This window comes from Tetrao urogallus (genome assembly GCF_951394365.1).
Source record: "Tetrao urogallus genome assembly, chromosome: 8".
In the NCBI taxonomy this organism is placed as follows: Eukaryota; Metazoa; Chordata; class Aves; order Galliformes; family Phasianidae; genus Tetrao; species Tetrao urogallus.
The window spans coordinates 23,303,929-23,315,040 of record NC_136821.1 but is presented as its reverse complement, the minus strand read 5'-3'; positions in this window follow the sequence as shown (position 1 = coordinate 23,315,040).

Here is an 11,112-nt window from a genome sequence, read left to right as displayed (position 1 = left end):
ACCGTAGAGCAATGAGAGCTAAAGCCAAACTGCAAGTACGTTCCTCCCACCCACGTTTTGTACCCAAGCGCTACCGCTCCTCTCGAGCAGCGCAGGGCAGCCAGGCTGCCTCGCTCCTCCCGCACAGCGCCGCTCCGGCGCGGGCGGTGCCCACACGGGGCAGCTCCTCAGCTGAAGGGCCGTTGTTGGAAATGGATTGGCTCATCCTGTTTGCTTATCCGCCTGGCTAATCTAACCAAGTTTTTCCGTTGTGAAAAGATGGGGTAAAAAAAACAGTTTGTTCATCAAGGAAAAAATATAATACTATAGTGGAGAAACTGAGAAATTAGTTTCTAATTTTCCTGTTATTACAAACTTACAGAAATCAAAACATATGCAAAAAAAAAAACACATGAGACGTTTATATTTCCTCCCTAAATGATTTGTTAGGAAGGTTGAAGAGCAGCACTCCCTTGCTTTTGTTTTTCAGCTATCAGAATTTAAACGATACTTGAAGTTACACAGTTACACACTTAAATGCAACTTCTTTTCTGTTTTCGTTTTTCGGGTATTCACCGCCACGGAATCTCTCGGCTAGGTGGGGACGTTGGGCTGCTAAAGCTCCCTTAGCACAGGATGATGCATAAAGTCCCTGGGGGGTATTAAGTGAAGAATTCTTGGTGAAACATAAATATGTTAATACTAAGTTAGTATACGTAAGTAACCGTCACGTGTTTCTTCCTTTATTTCAGCTCAAGTGTCACTTGAGGATTATAAGCAACTGCTAGGTAAGCAAAATCAGTTATTGCTATGAATCAATATGCAGATAGAAAGCAACGTTATCATGGCAAAGGGTAAAAGCTTTCCTTTTAGCTTGAGGAATACAAGAACAAGCAGTCATGATTGAAGTTTAATAACAACCTTAGCTTATATTAAAGTAATGAAGGTACAGTGGGTATATACGCTATTGGTTAAAAAAAAAAAAAAAATGCACACCTGAAAATATTCTTTAAATTATTTACTTTAATTTTTAGTGGTAGGGATTCCAATGAGTCAGTCATTCTGCTGTTGTCTTTGTGGTTTTGAATGCTGAATCATGGCCTGAACCTCTGATCACCTGAGGCGAGCACTGTGTCAGCCACGGGAGCACAGGTGAAGGCAATTCTCCTGTGCTGCCAGAAGGGGCGGAGCCTGGCTCCATCTCTCCTAGACCCATTTAAGGGCTGATTATCAGGGGGGAAGGATCTTTTCTGGAGATCCCTCTTCTGGAGTTTTGCAGCAAGCTCAGGACATGGGTAAGCATTCTATCTAATCTCTTTTTGTTATTATAATCTGCTTTGTCAAACTTTGTCTTGTTTTTTTCGTAATAATAACATTTTTATATTCATTGATTATACAGAGTGTTAATGAATATAGGGAGTAGACTGCTACAAAACTCTGGAGGTCTGGATTGCTTTAGCAGCTAGCTGTCCTACTTTTATCATGTTGCTTCAGTGTTCTACAGTTGATATTTTGAATTAGTAAATAACTTTTTTAAAAAGCCTCACTTTTTTTGGTAATTGCATTTTTATCCAAATACGTGCAACTAAATGGCAAAACTGGATTATTTCTTCTGCATCTTTCTGCTTTGTATTAGCAGTATGTGACGGACTGAGCTATGATGTAGTTGCTTATCATTAGTTAAGGAATGCCTCTTAGTGGTTTGCTCTGTTGCTGCTTAATGTAGGTTTTTGGTGGGCTAAGGGGAACAGAAATGTTCTCCGAAGTTTCATAGAGTTTGGTGCTTAACAAATGCCTGAAAAGAAGCAGAAAGGCTGTTGTAGGTTTAAGTACGTGCTAACGACAGAGCTTCTGGTAGAAGGTCATAACGATCTGCAACTCTTCCGGCTTTGTGACTTGCAAGCCAACTTCATTCCTCTCTTCTGTACTTTTGTTCATCATCTGGTGTAAAGATTGTACTGCAGCCTAGCTGAGTAAGGCCGTCTATGAATGCAGTTGATGATACTACCTTCTTGTGCCAATTTATCCCGTTTGAACTATTATCAATGAGAACAGAGCAAAGTTCGTTCTAATCTTAGTGCGTCATTAGCAATCGCACACTTGAACGAGCACCTGGCTGAATAATTTTGATATTTATCTGTTTCTACTTTTTACTACATCAGTTTTGCATTAGCTTTAAAAAGTAATACTGTTAACTATAAGTAATAGTTGTGAAAGCTTCTCCATCACTTGACTTACAACAGAAAGTTTGAACTGAATGATGATTTATGTAATTAAAACCTTGACTGTTATGCCCAGTCTTTCTGTTGCGTTCCTCTCTTCCTTCCAGTGAGGTGACTGTGGCTCTGTAGAAGCAGGTAAACTGACTTTAGTCCTGTGTCAGCACACCTTTTCCCTGTTGTCTTTCACTCGTTGTATTTTCAATATTTTCAAACTATTTTTCAATAGTTTCTTCAAAACAACTTCATTGTCATCTCTCTCAGATCTTTCCTGCCCACAGGTAGTTGTATCTTACTAGGATAGCAACATTCATACCTTTATCTTGTTTGGAGATGGTTTTAAGTTCTTCGTAAAATCCATTCGATCTTATTTTTTTCCTGTTCCACTGTTTTTATTTTTATTTTTTAAAGGTGATGGGAGGGGGAAATCTAAGATATTTGCTTTTGAATTAGGACTATTTAAAATAAAGGAATCTGCTAGAAGTATGAAGAAAAAAATTCTAGCGTTATCACAAGGAAGTAATAAGGAGATGGACCACTGATTGCATTTTTCACAGGTATTGGAGAACTAAATTGGTAGGTTGGTATCGAATATGAACGTTTTTATTAATTTTCAGCTTAATATGATGCATACGTAAAATTACTTTTTAATTTTAAATTGAGAAAGCCAGTCGGAAAGAATGCCATCAGATGTGATTTTGTGGAGTATATAAAATGTTTAATTAAGTAGTGAAGCCATGTAAACCATCTGTTTCTGTTTAGATAGTCAAGATGTTACAGAGCTATTTCTTGTAATTTAAAACATCTATGCATTTTTGATTGCTTTAAAATTAGCATTCAGCTATCCTTAGGACTTTTTCTTTCTGCAGTGAAATATGCAATAATTGTTAGCAAAGAGGGTTTTGTGCAGAAAATCTGCTAATTACACTACATTTGGAATTTTCACCTTTGGCATTTGTGTTCTTTACTTCTTATTAGCAGTTATAAGAAGTTGAAAGCTACAGAAGACTGTGGGAGTTGGAAGGTTTCTGTATGATGGGTGGCAGGTGATTTAGGATCTGGCCTTTATTTTTTTTCTATTCATTGGCTGGGCCATTTCCTGTGAACTATTTCATTGGTTCTCACTGGCTGAAAGTGCCATAGGATACAGCTATTCATGTAAAATAGTTCCTGCATCAGGTTGCTAAGGAGTGAGAGGCAGCAACTCGTGTGTCATAGAGCTGGCGGGAGGAGTGTGAGCAGCACAGATACTTCTCTTCAGTCATTCCTGGTGGTAGGATTCCTGGGGGACCCTTGTCCAAATGAACCCTCTGCTGAATCCAAAATAACCCTAGAATCCAGAGGAGCTCAGCAGGGGCTCCGTAGCCTTATTACCAGATTTTGAAAATGTGAGATGAGTGGCATTTGGTGTTACAAAAAGGCAGGACTTCATTTTGTTGAAACTTTTTACTTTATTTGAAGCTTCTCTGGTGCAACTGAAAACATGTTTGCAAGGTGCTTGTCAGGGAGACAGCTTCTGGCAGTTCAGAAAAGATGAGGAGATAAAAATGAGGTACATCTGTGGGGGCAGAGGCTTCCTGTAATGTATGTTTCAGGTTAAGGGTTTCTTCATGGTTCTTGAACACAAGGCTGTACTTTCCATCTGACTTGATCTGCCACTGGTTGATCTTTTGAATTTCTGATTAGTTCAGTTTACAGTGTTTTTTCCTTGTATGGCTGTATTTTGTTTTCAGACTGCCTCAAACAAATACTTAGAGGTGTTTTAATGTGTGGTTACATAGATATGTAGATGTTGTATAAAAGCATGAAATGTTGTTTTAGTAGGGTACAATTTCGGTTTTGAGTTAGTGTTCTACAGGTGTGTTCAGAGGTTTGTAGTCTGCTTAAAGATTAAAAATGGACCAGATTTAATTCACTAACTCTCATATTTCCTCTACCTGTACTAAGGCCTTAAGTTTTCATTTCGGGAGTTCCATATTCTTAGCATCCTGTTTAAATTCTACTGACTTGGTTTGTGCAGCATGTGAAATGGCATGGCATTTCTCAGTGATTCTTAGCTGTCTGGCATGTTTTGGAAACAAAACATGAGAAAACACACTAATAAAACATAGTACAGAGTAGCAGTGTTTTGTTTTCCTAAGATTCCAGTCTCTGCACACTGCTATGGTCCCACAAACAGCCAGTCAAACAGTGGGACTTCAAAGTGCTGGTAAAAATGAAGTGAGGCAGGCCTATGTTTGCCTTCCTCCCTCTGTTCCCCAGCTTTCTCATTTTTCAGTTCAGGCTCTGCTGGCCTGTAAGGGTATGCCGGGCTGTATGACTTGCTCCCACTGAAGCCCTGATGTCCAACTCTCCATTCATGGGCTTGTTTATAATCAGGTTGTGCCCTTTGGGCAGTGTGGTTACTCCCTGTAGACCAAACTTAGCTAGCCTGTAGCTTTGACTAGAAATCCTGCTTAGAAGAAGCAGAGAGAAAAGCTAGAAATAAAGAAGAGTCAGTGATTAGGCATGTGGATTTGGAGTAAGCAGAGCTGGAGGTTTTCAGGCTAGAGGATATACAGTCATGATTGTCAAAGGTAGTGGAGGTGACTGATGGGGTCGTATTGGGTTGGTTATTTAAAGATTAATACTTCTCATATGAGTTGTGCTCCTTTACTGCAGTTATTTACAAAAATGGTTCCTTTGGTGTTGCAGTCATTATCCTTGTAAATGTTCTTCAATGCAAGGGTTTTGTGACTGGGGATATATGGTGCTATATGAAGGGTAACTCCTCACTGACATGCAGCTCTGTCACAGCTGTACTCTGCTGGTCCTTGTGCCTTGGTGTTCCTTCATGGCTGTTGCACTTCCAACCTGAGCCATCACTCAGAGTGCAGTGGAAGCCATATGTTTTGGACCAACCTCTGTGTGTTCTCATGCACTCTTGGAGCAAACTATCTGGCAGCTGTTTTGCAGACTGAAAACACAGCTTTCTGATGTCACTGAGGTTTAAAATCATCCTCTCTCAGGGATACTAAGATCATTCCTTTTGTGTATTTAGTGATTTACCATTGAGAGATGGAGCAGGCATTAGCGTGCTGTCGTTGGCAGTGTTAATGCTGCCCCTTCCTTTTTGCAAGCAGATAAATATTTATCCACTATGGATGTATTCTAGCACTGGAATATCAAATTGCATACAGGTATGTGCCATATTGGCAAGGCCTTTTACCTTTATTGTAGTTGTCTCAACATGCAGTAAGTTTTATTTGTATTACATATCACCCTTCATTTGATTTCTGAAGGTAACTTTATAAGAGAAAGCATTCATTTTTACTGATGACATTCATCTTTGTTTATAATTCTGACTGTAAACTGCTGCAGTTCAAACCTTTACTGAGTTAGTAGAGAATTCGATGCTGATTTCTTTGCATTGCCCATCTCCTTAGCTTGTACATATAGTTTTGATGAAAAGAAAATCTTTAAAAAGGCTGGGTAAAAATCAATGTATTTTATGTTTCTTGTGATTCATGTTCAGTTATCATTAATGAGCGTGAAGAACAATAGCCATCTAAATTTGGCTCATTAGTTTGGAACGGATGGTAATGGTACTTTTTTTTTATCTATATTCCTTTAAAATTGTTCCCTGTGCTCCTGTTAAGCATTTATTTATGGATCATAAATTTTGTGCACTGAATCATCGTATACTTCTAATTTCTGTAATGAAATTGTAATAATACGAAGATTTCTAATAAACACAAGCTTTTATCAGTATCAGTTCAGCAAGTTTCCACTTCAGACACTTGCAAAAAAAATATGTGTGCTAAAATCTCATTACTGGTGTTTCGGTGGTCCAGTCTGGATGCTGGGCAGGATTGTAGAGAAAGAGGGGTTGGTCTTGATGATCTTTAGGGGTCCATTCCAACCCCTACAATTCTGTGATTCTGTGAAAGAGCTCTCCTGGCCCTATGCTGTGAACTGATATAGGTATATTGAACTCACTGTGTCCTCATCGCTGCTTTGGGAGCCTCAGCTCAATGCTTCTCTGCTGTTTGGAGCTTGACTGAAGCAAGAGTGCTCATGTTTGACTGTAACTCTGTTGGTGTTTGAGGTGAACAGTAATAATCATGACTTCTGATAAGCGAACGATCACGATATTAATAGGGCTGCTTTCAAAGTAGGAGAAAACTGCTTGGTGCACGTGGTCACATTCTGCAGGTGCTCTGCATTTCTGTGCATGTTAAAAATGGCAGCACTGAAGTGCTGTACATTTAAAAAAAAAAAAAAAAGCTGTTTGTGTGCATTTGCAGGATTTAAGTCTGTGAAATCAAGGTAATAAACATAACAGTTGTAGAAATGCCATGATGTATTAATGTGATCCAAGAATGTCTTGAAATATGGTTAAAGCTGAAGTCACTGTGATTCATTTTTGTCATGTAAACACGCATTCATATATAGATTGCAAATCAAGATGCTTCCACCCTGACTGCCTTTGATGTTTATTGTAAACATGGAAGCAATTTTTAGCTGGCTGGTACTTGTCCAAACATGCAGTATTTACTGAGAGCTTTGTCGTTGCTGTTAGAGCAAACATCTTTAATGTTGCTGTTCATTTTATGACACTGCGGCCTGGGCTGCTGCTGGTGTGTTGGGGTGTCTGAGCACAGGCACTTGTCTGAGGCACTTGCATGTCTCAGCTTTGCCTCTGCCCTGCTAATTTGATGTCAGAGCTCCTCCAAGTGTGTTGCCTTGTTTCTGGGGTAGGAGAACAAAATGCTTTGCTTCTGCTCAGCCCCAGGCCTATGGTGCTGCCCAACTTGCTGCAGGCAGGGCATGGAGCAGCAGAGTTGGCTGGCAGGCAGGAGCTGGCTGCTGAGGCAGCTGCCTTCCTGAGGGCGCCTACAGTCCAATGCTCTGGAGCAGCTAATTTATTCATGTTTGAACGTACTGTTTGTAGGACATTGCCATAAAATCAACCACAGACTAAGTGTTACTGTGTGACCTGATGGTGTACTGTGGGACGCAGTGCAACAGAGGTTTTGTGAGGCACATTGACTGAAAGCCTTCTAAATAAAATACGGAGATAGAAAAAGAAGTTCTCCCTGAAGAAGTGTACTTTGGTAGTGATTCACTCCTTTGACTGTTTTTCAAAAACTTGCCTTCTAAACTTGCTAAAACAGTACATCTTTTACCTAGCTAATTGTCTGAAAACTTATGTGATGCTGTGTATGCTATCTGACAATCCTTCCCAACATAATAACAGGGGCTAGCATGTTTTAATAATAGGTGAACCTGTAAGACTTAGCTGCATTAGTAATGAAAAGTCATGTGATGTAACTATTTTGCACTGAAGCATAAAGAAAATGTATAACTTAAAATGTATTTATTACTTTTTTTTTTTCTGTAATGCTTACAAAGAAACTTAAAGTACTTTTCAAAAAGGAGTAACTTTGCTAGAATACTTTTGCTCCCAGCTTGAAGTCCTATGAACTGAACTGACATACATACACCTATCAAAAGCCCCAGGGACTGTGTGACTTCATTCCACCTGTTCTTTCAAGCAGTGTCACTGTTATTTGTAAGAGAAGGTGCAAATAACTTTGTGCTCACTCTAAGAGTTTAAGGAATACTGGGGTAGCCAAGTTGCCCAGCTCTTCACTTGTTTTACCTTCTCACTGCGAGGCTGCAGAAAATGGCTGCTGTATGTGGCCTAGTGATGCATCTGATTTGTGGCAAAAGTAAATGAGTAGTGAGCTAACTGATCATCTGCAGCAAAAATCTATAAAAACTGTTCTGAGGAGAACTAATAGATGTCTTACTCTAGTGATGTGCTTTATAAATAAAGCAGGAGATTTGGATCTGAAGGTGTTGAGCAAAACAATGAACCCTAGGATTAGGAAATGAAGGAAAGATTTCTCTCTCTGTTAATGACAGACGTTAATCCACAAGCTTATTTAGAGTTGTAATTTATTTATGTGTGGCTATGTTAACTACATAATTCTAATCCTCAAGTTTATGAGGCAGTAATAACTTTGTCAGTCTGAAAGAAGATACCACGCCTTCAATGTAATGTGTTTGTCTGAAGGTGACGTGCTGTGTCTTCTTTCCCAATGAGTGGGAAACAAAGCAATGTAAAACACAAGACTGGGAAGTTGTCAGATTCACACTTAGATTTTATAAATTGGATTCCTTTTTTCCCTGATTGTTTTTCTTTTGTTTTACTGGTTGTTTATAGTAAATTAAATGAATCAGCATCTTGGTGTAAAATCGTTTCTCTTCCATATGATTCACCACTGCAGGTTGTAGTAGATAGAAAAAGATATACTATACATGTGCACCTCACAGAATTGTGTCGTGGAGCATATCTTGAGATTCAGATCTGCTTCCTTGTTGTTTTAGAAAGAAAAAGAATGACTGCAGCCCTTTTCCTGACTGCTCACTACCCCATCTGTGCTGGTTCAGCCCTACTGGCCTGGTGCATCTGCTCGGGGAATACACAGCCCAGCCTCAATCTTTTGCTCACCATCACCACTTGCCGTCTTCTGAGTGGAAGACAACAATAGGTAGCCTAAGTTAAAATGCAGCTTTCAGTAGATGATGGCAAAAGTTGTCCACCCACACTTGGTATGCCCTTCTTTAATTACTGTTGAGCTAATAATGTAAAGGCATGTTCTTATGTTCATATTGATAAGTATCCACTGACATGAATGAAATAAAATCAAACTCAAGGTTGCTGTAAGGTGAACTGGAATTACTTTAAAAAAAAAAAAAAAAACAACAACAATAAAAAACCCTTTAACCATGCTCAAGAGGAAAGGGATGCTTTTATACAAACATCCTTATTTGAAGTTAAATGACATTTTTATACAGATGGAGGATTCCAGTTCTACAATTAGCTTCAGGATTTGGAAATATCTCGTTTATTTGGATCATCTGGTAGATACATGGAAGAACACTTTGCATTAAGAATTGATCTGTACAAATGCATAAACTCATTTAACTAGTAATATAAAATTTTCTCAATTGCACTGTCTGAACTTTTTTTTTTCTGAGGGAGACACTGGCTCAGATGTTGGGATATTTAACTGATTTGTGCCATCTTTTTTTAATTCCAAGTTGATATCTGAGATGAACACAAGAGGGAGCCCATCTCACAGTTTTCTGCATGGGGAGAAATAGCTTTACAAAGATAATGAAGAGACTTCTTCTGATGAGAAACTTAGTGTAAAATCTCCTCTGCCTCTTAGAAGTGAAAAAAAATCATGGTACTGTAGGACATTAATTTACAAATAACTTTAGAAATTTCTCAATTCATAAACTTTTAATCTCAATATTAATTTTTGAACACAGGGGAAGATGTATGATCTTATGCACAATCTTATCCTTACATAACAAGACAATTTATAGCCCTTCTCTTCCAAAAGAAGAAGGGCCCCAGTTCCTGTGAGCGCAGCAGGAAGGGTTTGTGTTTGTGTGTTTGGGGAATTCTTCTTGTGCCAGCAGTGTGGAAATATGATGTTTTTGAGATGGGCAGAAAGTATTCCATTTTTGGCTGTGAAAGCATATATCTTGCATGTAACTTCCCACTCCATATCAATAGGCATGTAAAATATGGGTGATGTAGTGATAGGTTTTCTTTTAAGCTATGTGTTTTAAACTATCTAGCTGTGCATCCATTGTCAACTGGCAACAGACAATGCATAGCATTGTGGCACCTTAGAGTTCATGGCTATAGTGATTATTGAATTTTAGCCAGCTGATTTCATTTATTCCTCACTAGGTAAATAGGATTTAGAACTTAGCAAGGTGCTTGTCTTCTACGACAAGGTTGCTTAAGGTTGTACCTACACTGAATGATGTTCCTTACTACCCTCTATGAATGGGTTTCTGTCACAAGATGCTTCCTGAGTGAGGAGAGAGGATGTGCAGGTGGTGGTGCCCACCCAGCCACCTCCTATTGAGCTGTCATGGTGTGTACTTACATCCAGAAGACAGGAAGTGTTCCCAGTTTTGGTCTGGACTCGCCCAAAGTGAGTGAAAGTCTGAATCAGAGTTAGAAGCACACATTAGTTTCAGCTGCCTGGCCTTGTATGCACTGCCCTGGATACATGCAATGTTTTCAAAATTTATATTAATAGAGAACAGTGGGGGAAAAACTGTTCTGATAAAATACTAAAATGGAGAATCAATTCTGAGTGACAGATTCATATTTCATGTAGCAATTTGCAAGGGCTTTAGTACTGAAGACATTTGATCTTCTGATTGCGTTTTATGTTAGTTTCTTGGTTTATATGATTGTATGGGAATTGTTGAGTCATGGCCTGGACCACTGATTGATCATGTGAGCAAGGACTGGGTCAGCCCTGGGACCACAGGTGAAAGCAATTCAGCTGTGTGACTAGAAGAGACGCCTGGCTACACCTCTCTTAAACCCCCCCCCATTTAAGGGCTGACTGCCACTGGGGAAGGTTCTTTTTCTGGGATCCCTCCTTTTTGGAGTTTTCCACTGTGAGCCTAGATCCTTGGATATGGGGAAGCATTTATTTGATTGTCTCTCTTCCACCATGATCATCTTTCCATCTATAACACCTGTAAAATACTGTCCTAACTACAGTACTTTTCCAACTGTACATTTGTTGACTGTATGATGATAAAAACCAAGTCCATTAAAAAAATCTGTTTAGAAACTCAGTATTTAGCATTAATTGCTTTTTACTTGCATTGAAATCATTCTGCCGGGCTCCTAACTAGCAGTGAACATCTCTTCAATGCTTCACATTAGCAGATTATACAAGTGTGTTCTGCAGGTTATTCACAGGGTAACTTGTACCAGCATGGTATTTACAATTTAAATAGGAACAGAAATGTATGTAATTTGTCAGGACACACTCTCTGCATCCATCTGTTACTCACTCTGCTCTCAGAATGCTCTGCAAAC